This window comes from Aedes aegypti, chromosome 2, assembly GCF_002204515.2.
Source record: "Aedes aegypti strain LVP_AGWG chromosome 2, AaegL5.0 Primary Assembly, whole genome shotgun sequence".
Classification (NCBI taxonomy): domain Eukaryota; kingdom Metazoa; phylum Arthropoda; class Insecta; order Diptera; family Culicidae; genus Aedes; species Aedes aegypti.
This window is the reverse complement of record NC_035108.1, coordinates 186,216,341-186,229,977: the sequence shown is the minus strand read 5'-3', so window position 1 is coordinate 186,229,977 and position 13,637 is coordinate 186,216,341. Positions and strand designations below refer to the sequence as shown.

Sequence of the window (13,637 nt, the reverse complement as noted above, 5' to 3'; positions counted from 1 at the left end):
GTTCTAGATCGAACCACTGTGCGATGCTCTCAGCTGCGTTGTTGATGGCTGCTTTTATGGTGCTCCAGCAGTCCTCAAAAGGTATTTCGTCAAGCTCTCGTGCTGCTGCGCGTATGCGGCGGCAACGTTCGGTTGGGCCAGTCGCGCTAGGTTATACCGAGGCGGGCGTCGATACCGTACATTGTTGATGACGAATAGTTTTGGGCGCAGTTTTAACATCACTAAATTCAGTCACGCAGTTTTAACATCACCAATTCAGTTGTAAATCCTGTCAAAAAGTCATTAAAACCGAATGTTGTTGTTTCAGTTTGACAGTATTACTTTAATTCTTCCGGGCTAACTAAAAATTATTGCTTTGTGTGAGTAAACTGTGGGAATACGTGACAATGAATCAAACAGATGAGCCAACTCAGCCATGTTTTTTTTACTTCTGAGTTGCGTGGTTGGCAACTCACGCAAGAACAATTTCAATCGTGAGTTTATGAGAATTTGAGTTTCTCACAACACTGACCTTCCTTAGCCGAGTGGTTAGAGTCCGCGGCTACAAAGTAAAGCCATACTGAAGGTGTCTGGGTTCGAATCGACACGATATACGAATGCGAAAATGGCAACTTTGGCAAAGAAAGCTCTCAGTTAATATCTGTGGAAAGTGCTTATAAGAACACTAAGCTGAGAAGCAGGCTCTGTCCCAGTGCGGACGTTAATGCCAAAAAGAACAACACTGACCGGAGATACCCGTCTTGTGTAACATTTCAGTTTTTGTACCAAATCTACTAGAAATTTTCAAGGGATGTGCTCCGGTAATTGGTTCCTTATTGAAGTTTATGCCAAAATATCCATCAACCGAATAGTACTGATATGAATTACATATATAAAAGTACGATGGATGGTCAGAGTTCGGCGTGGCGAAGCCCAATTAAAAAAAATGTTGGCAGGAGAATTATCCAATAACTTAAGTTCATCATGACAAAATATTGTACAAAGATGAATATCGAAAACAATCTTTGATAAATTCAAACAATATATTACCCTTCGTAAAACAAAACTAACTGATTTTTTTGTCGGCCAGGGAGGACAACGGTCTTTCTGCCCCCTCCGGCTACGCTCATGAATGAATACGTTACTTCGCATTTGAAAATAAATGTGCTTCATTTGAAAATGTTGGGGAATAATATGACACAGGGTAGAAGTTCAACCAGTTATGCTGTAGAACTATATATTTTTTAATACAGTTAACTCTCCCTTACTCGATATTCCGTATCTCGATATCGAGTTAGAGAACAATAGTAGAAGTTGGTTCTCATGGCTGTAGTGACCAGCCTTTTCACATAGCCGGTTTTACACATTTCCCGATCAATCTTTCTTTCGATTTTCTAACGAGTTAGACTAAAATTAACACATTTCTCCATCATTATAGAAGCACGTTTATTCTTCCCAAAATACATCAACAAACTGATCTCTATTTTTCTTTCTTCAAGCTGTGCCTACTACGAACTTGATTGATTTCATTTTGAGTACTAGCTAAACAGTTCTTTAGCTCACGGAGCTATCTTGGTTTTACTATACTCTGTTTCCAGCCTCTCATAATCCCTACATTCACCCCTTCCTCTACTCTTAGTGAGTAAATGTTATTTAAAATTATGTTACTTAGTATAAGATTTTGTAGATTCATAATTTGAAATTACTTGAGAGTGATAAAAAAGCTTCCTTCTTTAAGGTCACCAATTCCATGTTTGATTGTGATTCTTCCGTTATCTGTTGTAATACTGTTAACTTGAATCTTGTTTTGATCCTGAAAAGACAAAAGTAAATTTAGTATTGCCCAAACAGCTTTATATAACTCTTTGAGTAGTGTTTGTTTCCTGTATCCACCACGGTTGAAGATATCAAGAACTGCGTTTTTTTAACGTTTGATTGTTTCTTCTCTGGATCTCTACTTCTCCTGGGAAAAACATCAAGGATATTATCATTTGGTTTACGTTGCATTGAATTAAATTATAAACATTTATAACGTCAAAGTGAAAATGAGAAATCAATGTCTTCTAAAATTTCAATAGCACAAAACGCTTTACACATTGTAATTCTTTGTTATTGATTATTATGTTCTCAAAATGCTAATTTGGAAAGAGTTTTTCAGATTCATGACATCGAAGTGAGCATAAGTGATGGAAATTACCTTATACTTTAACGGCAGAAAATGCTTGTAATATTCTTATACTATTTAATTGGCTATCTATGTTTTCAAATGTTACTTTGGAAAGAAATTTCCAGGTTCATAACGTAAAAATGAACATCAAAAAATAAAATCTTCCAAAATTCCAACAGCACAAAACGCTATGCATAATATTATATATTATTAGTTATCTGAACATAAGAGATTCAAATGTTTCAAAATTTCAACAGCACAAAACGCTGTACAGTTTCAAATTCTATGTTACTCAATCAATGTTCCTTATATATCTATTTAAGTTTTCTAGACTCATAACATCAGAGCTTCTAAAATTTCAAAGTGGTCATGAGAGCATAGTCATTTTGTAGTAGCTATATTCGCTAATTAAAGCCTATCCTTTAAGGTAACTCACCCTATTTCAGATACCTTCTTACAATGCCTGCATTTTCAGCTACCCTTTAGGAGACTTGCTTTATCTCAACTATCCTCTCTAAATGTTCGTTTTGTGAGACTCGCTCTGTTTATTTATTTAATCTTTTAATTGTTTTTCATAGCCACCCTCTTGACAAACCCGCTTTTGCCAGGGGACTCACTTTTTATCATTTCTGGGAACTCGTTCTGAGCTTATCAGTTATGCTTTAAGGACACTCTGTTTGTGTAGCTTTCCTCATATAAGACTCGCTTTGTATCAACTACTACTCTAGTTCACTTACCCATTTGTAACATACCCTCTCAGGGGACTCGATATTTATGTTAGCTACCCTCTCGGAGGACTCACTTTCCTAACTTTGTAAAATATCCTCTCAGGGGACTCTCTTTTTTATTGGCTTCTCTCTCAAGGGACTCGCTTTTCTAGCTTACTCACTTTTTTTTGTAATATACCCTCTCAGAGGACTCACCTTTTTTTTTGTTAGCTACCCTCTCAGGGGACTCGCTTTTCTAGCTTTGTAACATATCCTCTCAGGGGACTCGATATTTTTGTAGCTTACCCTCTCAGGGGACTTACTTTTTTTGTTAGCTACCCTCTCAGGGGACTCGCTTTTCTAGCTTTGTAACATACCCTCTCAGGGGACTTGATATTGTTTTAGCTTACCCTCTCAGGGGACTAAATATTTTTGTAGCTTACCCTATCAGGGGACTCACTATTTTGTTAGCTATTCTCTCAAGGGACTCGCTTTTCTAGCTTTGTAGCGTACCCTCTCAGGGGACTCGATATTGTTGTAGCTTACCCTCTCTGGGGACTCGATATTTTTTGTAGCTTACCGTCTCAGGGGACTTACTTTTTTGTTAGCTACCCTCTCAGAGGACTCGCTTTTCTAGCTTTGTAGCGTACCCTCTCAGGGGACTCGATATTGTTGTAGCTTACCCTCTTAGGGGACTAAATATTTTTGTAGCTTACCCTCTCAGGGGACTCACCTTTTTTGTTAGCTACCCTCTCGGGGGACTCGCTTTTCTAGCTTTGTAGCGTACTCTCTCAGGGGGCTTTATATTTTTGTAGCTTACCCTCTCAGGGGACTCACTATTTTGTTAGCTATCCTCTCATGGGACTCGCTTTTCTAGCTTTGTAGCGTACCCTCTCAGGGGACTCGATATTTTTGTAGCTTACTCTCTCAGGGGACTCACTATTTTGTTAGCTATCCTCTCAGGGGACTCGCTATTCTAGCTTTGTAACATACCCTCTCAGGGACTCGATATGTTTGTAGCTTACCCTCTCAGGGGACTCACTTTTTTTGTAGCTTACCCTCTCAGGGGACTTACTGTTTTGTCAGCTACCCTCTCAGGGGTCTCGCTTTTCTAGCTTTGTAACATACCCCTCAGGACTTGATATTATTGTAGCTTACCCTCTCAGGGGACTCACTATTTTGTTAGCTACCCTCTCGGGGGACTCGCTTTTCTAGCTTTGTAGCGTACCCTCTCAGGGGGCTCGATATTTTTGTAGCTTACCCTCTCAGGGGACTCACTATTTTGTTAGCTATCCTCTCAGATGACTCGCTTTTCTAGCTGTGTAACATACCCTCTCAGGGGACTCAATATTTTTGTAGCTTACCCTCTCAGGGGACTCACTTTTTTGTTAGCTACCCTCTCGGGGGACTCGCTTTTCTAGCTGTGTTGCATACCCTCTCAGGGGACTCGATATTTTTGTAGCATACCCTCTCAGGGAACTCGATATTTTCGTAGCTTATTTTCTAAGGGGACTCACTTTTTTGGTTAGCTATCCTATCGGGGGATTCGCTTTCCTAGCTTTGTAGCCCCCCTCTGAGGGGACTCGATATTATTGTAGCTTACTCTTTCAAGAGACTCGATATTTTTTTTAGCATACCCTCTCAGGGGATTCATTTTTTTTGTTAGCAAACCTTTCGGGGATTCGTTTTACTAGCTACCCTCCCAAGGGACTCGTTTGCTGTTACCAACCCTCTCAGGAGATACGATATTTGTGTGGCTTATCCTCTCAGAGGACTCGCTTTCTGTTAGCTACCCTCTCGGGGACATTTTATAGCATACCCTTTTAGGGGATACGTTATAGTTCAGCTACCCACTTAGGGAATTCTTTCATAACAGCTATTCTGTTCTCGATTACAAATTTATTTATCATGATTATATTTTAAGTACTATTTTCTCAGAAGGATACTTAGGAATGTTTATCTTAGGTTCTACCAATGAGAAAAGATTATTACTGTCTATATATGTTACGAAAAAAAACTACTGTGGAAAAGTTTAACACGCTAATAACTTTAAAGTGTGTATTAGAGATCAAAATCTTCTTGAATTTCAATTGTATAAATCACTTTTCACATTGTTATCTAAATTTCTTGATTTTATATTTTTTCAAAATGCTACTTCAGAAGAAAAGGCGCTCACTTTTTTGTTAGATATTCTCTCAGAGTATTCGCTGTTTTGGCCTACTTACTTAGGAGACTTACTTTGTGTCAGCTACTCTCTCATGGTTTTTTACAGTGATTATTTCAGAAAACTTTCTCTGTTGTACCTACTATTTCAAGAATTCAAATTATTTCTGTTACCTTATTGTCAATCTCACATTTTCCACTTCACTTCCAGGAGACTCACTTTATCTCAATTACCCTCTCATGATATTCACTTTGTGTTTGCTATTCTTTATGTAGCTTATATATGGGAGCAAATGCACCATGTAGTGACCAGCCTTTTCACATAGCCGGTTTTACACATTTCCCGATCAATCTTTCTTTCGATTTTCTAACGAGTTAGACTAGAATTAACACATTTCTTCCATCATTATAGAAGCACGTTTATTCCTCCCAAAATACATCAACAAACTGATCTCTATTTTTCTTTCGACAAGCTGTGCCTACTACGAACTCGATTGATTTCATTTTGAGTACTAGCTAATCAGTTCTTTAGCTCACGGAGCTTCTTGGTTTTACTATACTCTGTTTCCAGCCTCTCATAATCCCTACAATGGCTAACTCGATTATCCCTGTTTTTTGGATTGCAGTTGCACTGGTTCTGTGTTCTGTAAGAGTAGAAGCATTAACCTAAGAATGCTAATGTCGCTGCTGTTCGTGTTACCAACATCTAGTTTGCCACGAACTGACAGCGTGAGTACCGCGCCTCAAAGTGTCAAAATAATTTTAAAAACCAAAACAACGACATTGTATTGAACAAACAATGAAGAACCATAATTTAAGGTAATAATAGTTAAAATCAGTTTTGTGCCAACAGCGCCACTAGCGTTCTACTACTAATATTTCTATTTCTGTAAGTCGATACCTCCCAAATTCGGAACCATCGAGTTATGGAGATTGGACCGTACTGCGGTTTTTAACTCAATATGTTGGCCGACGTCAGTCATGCATTTGAACGCGTTCAGTTTGCGTTTCAGTTCAAACCTTTGAAAGAGGGATCAAGTAGGCCCGACGTATACTTTAATGTAGTGAAACTGTTTCGAAAATTTACACCAATTACAAATATTTTTTAACGAATTAAGTATAATTTAATTCGTTATTTAATTTGGATTTTTCAAGAAATTTATTTCCCAATTTTATTTTTTTTATTTCGCACAGAAACCATCCAAAGAGTGCAAGAAGGCTCCTCTGGACTGCACTGGTTGACACAGGCCAGAAGAAATCAACCCGTGCGTCGTCGTCTTTGCCATCACCACGTCGCAGCCCAAAACATCAGAATCAGGCAGCATAACCGATGATTGTGTTGTGGTCAGCAGCAGCGGACGGCTCTGGGATTTCAACGGAGGAACAAGAAAGCGAAAACAGTGCCGCTCCTCATCTCATCGGTGGTGCTGAAAATTTGCTCTCTTCAACCACTTATTCGCGTAATCCCACCGCGTGCTCATGATCCCTCAAACAACATTAATTTCGAGCCGTTTAGCCGTGGACTCGTTGTGTGTCTGAAGAGCTTTTGGGTTTTCGATAAACTTGTTCCCTCTTCACGGTTTGGGTAGCATAAGTTTTGTGTGTTTTTTTTGAGTTACTCTACTCGGTAGAGCCGGGAGAAAAAGTAAAGTTTGGCCAAGTGTTGTTTCGTGACTGTTTTCGATGCTGAGTGAGGGCTTTCAAGTGTTTAGAGCTGACGAAACGTAAATAGTGAGCTGATTGCAACTCCGTTCTGCAGTTTTTTATGTGTAGCTTTAATTTCAGTGGATCGGTGATCGGTGAAAAATCCCGATCGATAAATGGGCGATAATTGAGCTTCCGGTGAAGAGGTCGGTATGCAGGATGAAACAAAGAGATTGAACATTTATGAATCTTATATCATCAGTCCAATATTTAAGAAGAATAGAATCTTAGTTTGAAGGTGCCAAGTTTTTGTGCGAAGTTTGTTTTTTAAAGTGTGAAATACTCGAAACGATGAACTGGTGGTTCAATCAGTAAGCAGTTGCTGTCATCTGAAGCCGCGTTAAGGTAAATATAATAATTTGATTATACTTTTTCAACATTTACCATTATAAGTTTATTTTGCTTCAAAATCTTGTGTTCAAGAATTTACATCTAGTGGTCATATGCAAATAATCTGTGACCAGTTTTTTGCGTCATTTACGCCGAAAATCTAATACCAGGACTGTTAAATGTCATGAATATCACGCGACTTTGACAAGTGAATATTGCTAATATCATTCTAACCCGTGGCAGAAATGATCGGAAAATGGTTTTTCTATCGATGGTTTACTATCGATTGCCAATTTTTGCAAACGCAATAATTGACATGCAAGAATGCTATAAGAATTTTATTTTTTCCAAGATTTTGACATTTAACAGAGTGAATCAAAAATAAGAAAAATAAACAAAAGGACATTAGTGCGCATCGTACCTTCGTGCTGTGCGTACACGAATTCTCTCTGCTCTTGGAAGTTTTCTTAAAAACTACCTAAAGCAATAAAACAGTACTTTTCAGTGCTACAAAAACAGTACTTTTCAGTGCTAAAATTAAAAACGGTACTTTTCAGTGCTACTAAAACAGTACTTTTCAGTACTATTTTTCTACTATTGATCCCTTTACGATCCTTGTTTGGACCCGTGCCTTCGATTTTTCGTTGGACCCGTTGGCGAAAGCTAGCGGTGGTAATCCTTCTTGGACACCGTCTTGGGAAAAAACCTTTCGAAGGTCACGTCTTCTTTCGTTTATTAATTAAACATGGTATCAACAACAAACAAAAGGAAGGGTGAATCTCTGAATTCACTACTTCCTTCCAAAAAAGTGGGTTTTAAAACTGTCACTACACGTGGCAAGAATGGAAGAAAGGACGTTTCTCCGGAATGCGAACTTTCTTCCAAGGGTGAAATGAATAATTGTATCGAAATGAGCAATCAGTTCGATGCTCTAGACAAATTTTCCGAACACCAAATCGAAGCAGCCTCTAGCCCAGGCTCTTTGATTCAAGTGAGGAAGCAAAGAGTGCCGCCTATCGTGGTCAGTTGTTCCGAATTTGGGGGATTTAGGCAGGAGATCTTGAACTCCATTAGGCGAATCAAGGTTTCCTTCCAAATCGCAAAGAAAGGAGACTGTCGCGTTTTGCCGGAAACTTTTAAAGATCGTGAGCTTCTTCTCAAACATCTTGAAGAGAAGAAGCACAAATTTTTTACTTATGACGACAAAACTGAACGTTTGTTCAAAGTTGTCTTGAAAGGTCTCTCAAGTGACTATAAATCACCTGAAGAGATCAAAAATGGAATAAATGATTTACTTGGATTTTCCCCAGTCCAAGTAATCATTATGAAAAAGAGAACCCAATCTGGCATTGTTCGGAAAGGGCTTTCTCAAGAATTTTATTTAGTTCACTTTAACAAAAAAGAACTAAATAATATTAAAGCTTTAGAAAAAGCAAAACTTTTGTTTGATGTCCGTGTGACATGGGAACATTTCCAGAAACCTGGAGGAAATTACCAGAACCCCACTCAGTGCCGTCGGTGCCAACAGTGGGGTCATGGTACAAAAAATTGTCGCATGGATGCTAAATGCATGATTTGCGGAGGTTCTTCTCACGCCAAAGACGTCTGTCCAGTGAAGGAAGATACCACCAAATTCATATGTTGTAATTGCGGGGCTAACCATAAGTCCAATTTTTGGAATTGTCCTTCACGCAAAAAGGTCATTGAGGCTCGTGCCAGGCAGATGAAAGATAATATCCGTTACGATAACGGTCGTTTCCGGAATTTGCCTGGTAGAGTATCGAACAATGCTCATTTTTCAGTTAACGATCGCTTGATCATGAATCATACCCATCAGGAAGATCATAATCATACTCATTCACAAACTAATTTTAATCCGTCGGGTAGCCGTTCGAATCTTTCTATTTCGAATGTATCTACCCACGCTAAATCCTTTGCCGATATCGTAGCAGGAAATTCGAACTCCTCCCCTGTTCGATCCATGGGTACCCATTCCACTTGTTTCAAATCAAATGGAAAAAGCCCTACCGCCATAGGTAACTCCGCTTCTTCGTCTACCGGAAATTCCAATGGGAAATCACATAACATGTCTGCCTCTGATTTTAATTTTCTAACTGAACAATTGAATCTAATGATTGATGCAATGTTCAAAGCCACCACTATGACTGAAGCAGTCCAAGTAGGGGTAAAATTCACAAATCAAATTGTTATTGGATTACGTTTTTCTAATGGATCCAAATAATAATTTAAATATTTTAAATTGGAATGCTCGTTCTCTGAATGGTAAAGAGGATGAGCTGTTTAATTTTCTTACGATTAATAACGTGCATATAGCAGTTATTACCGAAACGTATTTAAAACCTGGATCTAAACTCAAAAGAGATCCTAACTTTTTTGTTTATCGTAATGATCGACTTGATGGGGCATGTGGGGGAGTTGCAATCATCATTCATAGGCGTATAAAACATCAACTGTTTTCATCATTTGAAACTAAAGTTTTTGAAACTTTGGGTGTTTCTGTTGAAACACAGTTTGGTAAATATACTTTCATAGCTGCCTATTTGCCTTTTCAATGCTCTGGGCAGCAAGTTAATTTGCTCCAAACTGACTTGCGTAAATTGACTCGCAATAAGTCAAAATTTTTTGTCATTGGAGACTTTAATGCCAAACATCGGTCATGGAATAATTCTCAAAGTAATTCCAACGGCAGAATTTTATTTGATGAGTGCTCTTCAGGATATTTCTCAATTCAATACCCTGATAGCCCCACATGTTTTTCCTCTTCTAGAAATCCATCTACGATTGATTTGGTCTTAACCGACTCTAGTCATCTTTGTAGCTAACTGATTACTCATGCTGATTTTGATTCTGATCATGTCCCTGTTACATTTCAAATATCCCAAGAAGCGATTATCAATCCTATCAGCTCCACTTTCAATTATTTACGAGCCGACTGGAATATATATAAAACGTATGTTGACTCCAATCTTGATGTTAACATATCTTTGGAAACTAAACTTGATATTGACAATGCTCTTGAAACTTTAACAAATTCCATTGTTGAAGCCCGGAGCATTGCAATTCCAAAATGTGAAGTAAAATTTGAATCCGTGATTATAGACGATGATCTTAAACTCTTGATCCGTCTCAAAAACGTGAGGAGAAGGCAATTTCAACGCACTCGCGATCCTGCTATGAAAATTATATGGCAGGATTTGCAAAAAGAAATCAAGAAACGTTTTGCTCAATTAAGAAACAAAAATTTTGAAAATAAAATTTCTCAATTGGACCCTGGCTCTAAGCCCTTTTGGAAATTATCTAAAATCTTGAAAAAACCTCAGAAGCCAATACCGGCATTGAAAGAGGAAAACAAATTATTACTAACTAATTGCGAAAAAGCTCAAAAACTTGCTATGCAGTTTGAAAGTGCGCACAATTTTAATTTAGGACTTACTAGTCCAATCGAAAATGAAGTTACTCAGGAGTTCGAAAATATTCTCAATCAAGAGAACGTTTTCGAAAATGCCTGGGAGACTGATTTGGAAGAAGTGAGAACTATTATTAAAAAATTCAAAAACATGAAAGCTCCTGGCGATGATGGAATTTTCTACATCCTCATCAAGAAACTTCCAGAAAGTAGCTTATCATTTTTAGTTGATATATTTAACAAATGTTTTCAATTAGCATATTTTCCTGACAAATGGAAAAATGCTAAGGTTGTTCCAATTTTAAAACCAGACAAAAATCCTGCAGAAGCTTCTAGCTATCGTCCAATCAGTTTGCTTTCCTCCATCAGTAAACTTTTTGAAAAGGTTATTTTGAACAGAATGATGGCCCACATCAACGAAAATTCAATTTTTGCCAATGAACAGTTCGGATTCCGCCATGGACATTCGACCACTCATCAACTTTTACGTGTAACAAATTTGATCCGTTCCAACAAATCTGAAGGCTATTCTACTGGTCTTGCTCTTCTAGACATAGAAAAAGCATTCGACAGTGTTTGGCATGAAGGTTTGATTGTAAAATTAAAAAACTTTAATTTTCCAACATACATTGTTAGAATAATTCAAAGTTATCTGTCAAATCGTACACTTCAGGTTAATTATCAGAACTCCAGATCTGAAAGACTTCCTGTAAGAGCTGGTGTTCCTCAAGGCAGCATTTTGGGACCAATATTATACAATATTTTCACATCTGACTTACCTGAGCTACCTCAGGGATGTCAAAAATCTTTGTTTGCGGATGACACAGGCCTCTCCGCCAAAGGACGAAGCCTGCGTGTCATCTGTAGTCGATTGCAAAAAAGTTTGGATATTTTTTCTTCATACTTGCAAAAATGGAAGATTTCTCCTAATGCTTCCAAAACTCAACTAATAATATTCCCACATAAACCAAAAGCTCTTTATTTGAAACCTTCAAGTAGACATGTTGTCACGATGAGAGGGGTTCCAATAAATTGGTCAGATGAAGTTAAGTATCTAGGGCTCATGCTAGATAAGAATTTAACTTTCAAAAATCACATTGAGGGCATTCAAGCCAAATGTAATAAATATGTAAAATGTCTCTATCCCCTTATTAATAGAAAATCAAAACTTTGTCTTAAGAACAAGCTGTTGATATTCAAACAAATTTTCAGGCCAGCCATGTTGTATGCTGTACCAATATGGACTAGCTGTTGTAATACCAGGAAGAAAGCTCTGCAGAGAATTCAAAATAAAATTTTGAAAATGATTCTGAGGCTTCCTCCCTGGTATAGTACCAATGAGTTACATAGAATATCCAATGTTGAAACATTGGAACAAATGTCAAATACAATCATTAATAATTTCAGGCAGAAATCGTTACAATCTTCTATTGCCACGATTAATGCGTTATATGTTTAGGTTAAGTTAGGTTAAGTATATTAAAAACATTTTTTTTTTCTCTTATAAGCAGGTGAAATCAACTCACCTGTAAAAAAACTGAACTGCTACGGCAAATGAAATGTAATATGTTGTTAACAAAATGTTAATTAAATCTCAAATCTGTTTTACCAAATTAGGATGATAGTGTTGTCAAAAAACACAGAACACCTAGATATAAGAAATGAATGTAATGTTTGGAATGATACTAATAAAGAAATTAAAAAAAAAAAAAAAAAAAAAAAAAAAAAAAAAAAAAAAAAAAAAAAAAAAAAAAAAAAAAAAAAAAAAAGGACATTTCGTCAAATGACCTTTGGTCGAATGACGTTTGGTCAAATGCCATTTGGTCGAAAGTATATTTTATCGAAAGGACATTTGGTCGAATGGAAATTTGGTCGATTTGCTTTGGAACATTTATTTTGGTCAAATGACGTTTAGTTGAACGGAAATTTGTTAAAAGATCATTTGATAAAATTGTTTTCTTAGTTTTGCGAAGTTGATAAGATAACGTATTCTTCGGAATAATCTGGATCATTATCTGTTGTTGAATAAAAAATGGGATATTTTATGTAGTCTTATTTTTAAATTTCTTACATCTTTTGATTTGAAATTTGTAGTTATGCCAAAATCTAGGATTTTGATGATTATTCAAATGAACTTTTAGAAGCAGTTTTTTTGTACATTGACTGAAATATTCAGTTGTAGTGAATTTATTATTCTTTGAGAATATCACCATTCTTTGACTGCACAACTAGTTTTTTTTAATACTCAACGATGTGAATATAATGTTTTTATTTATTTATTATTCTTTTGAAATATCATCGTTCTTTGTAATGAACTGCTGATCTTCATCTGATGGAAGAATTCAGAGTGAGTGCTCGGGATCTTTCTTTGGATTTCAGGATTTGCAGCTAACGGACGTGGGTAAGATTTTTGAATGCGGAAATCAGAATAAACGGCAGGAAAAAAAATGCTTTAAGGAAAACCTTCATGACGAAGTGAACGTAAGGTGTCGATAACTCTACTAATGGTCAATTGGCTAATTGTGACTTTCAGCTCAATTACATTTCTCAAGAAAATATATGGCTTTGCAGGTAGTGTTGATGACCTCGGGTGAAAAACAAAGTTTGCAGTAGAAGCTATGAATTATTAAAAATGAAAAATTGTGCCAATTTTATGCATCGGGTAAGTGAAGACGGGTTTACTGAAGAGACAAGAGTTGGCTTGCTTACATTTAGGATCAGCTTTTCTCGAATCGCAGAACATGCCTGAACTAAAAAGCAACATGAAAAATTAAAAAACGGAACGTACCATTCAGTTAATGGAATACACCAATGCAGATCTAGTTGAATTCTATAACTTGACTAAAAACAGCACGCCGTTGACTTTAAAGTGTTGTGAGCTACAGGTGAATTTCGAATGTTTTTAAGTGCATTTTTGAAGTAACTTTTCTCAATTTACAAAAATTACGTTCTCACAGTTTTTGCAGCAAAAGTTGCTTGATGTATTACCTTTCGAAAGCCGTTAAAAGAAATATAATTGAACCAACTCCATGAGTTATGGACATCTAAAGATTTCATAGTTTTTCTCCTAAATTTGCTTATTACTTCAAAATCACAAGAATTACAAAGTTGCGATTTCAGCAAAAATGTGTGTCTTTACTTCCTCTGCAGCTCTTCTGAG

The 13,637-nt window shown here is 36.9% G+C and overlaps 1 protein-coding gene across 3 annotated transcripts in view; it reads left to right on the top strand.

The window, feature by feature from the left end:
• Positions 1–13,637, top strand: part of LOC5577463 — a 162,193-nt gene that overhangs the window by 13,817 nt on the left and 134,739 nt on the right. For 2 of the 3 annotated variants that reach the window (XM_021843411.1, XM_021843409.1), the window contains exon 2: positions 6,211–7,065. The gene's annotated coding sequence lies outside the window, so the exon portion shown is untranslated. The remainder of the gene's footprint in view (positions 1–6,210; positions 7,066–13,637) is intronic. The other variant, XM_021843410.1, reaches the window with a different exon arrangement.